The sequence below is a fragment of the Cystoisospora suis genome (genome assembly GCF_002600585.1).
Source record: "Cystoisospora suis strain Wien I chromosome Unknown contig_4460, whole genome shotgun sequence".
Lineage (NCBI taxonomy): Eukaryota > Apicomplexa > Conoidasida > Eucoccidiorida > Sarcocystidae > Cystoisospora > Cystoisospora suis.
Genome location: NW_027157252.1, coordinates 1,762 through 2,135, shown reverse-complemented (window position 1 = coordinate 2,135; position 374 = coordinate 1,762).

Here is a 374-nt window from a genome sequence, read left to right as displayed (position 1 = left end):
CGGGTACTGCGATATTGCGCAGCCCTGTGTGATATAGCGACGTCGAGGCAGACACCCCCTTTCTTCCACGGTAGTACTGTCGAAACTAGTCACAGCAGGCAGGAATCTATATTCTGCATGAGCCCCCACGGTAGCCCCTCCGTTCTTTGTCCAGCGGAAGAGGTGTCGACGCCATGTAGAAAAAAGAGGATGCAGCTCGCCGGCAGTCTGGCCTCACAGATAGCCGTCAGCTCGTTGCATCTTCGACAGATGAACGCACACTATGCGAGTTCGGAGAACCACCGCTGCGAGAGCAGCAGGAACCGTAACGCAGGGGGGTGCAATACGGGGTGCTCTGCAAGCCGCCGTATCACCTGTACGACTTCCTTGCAAGG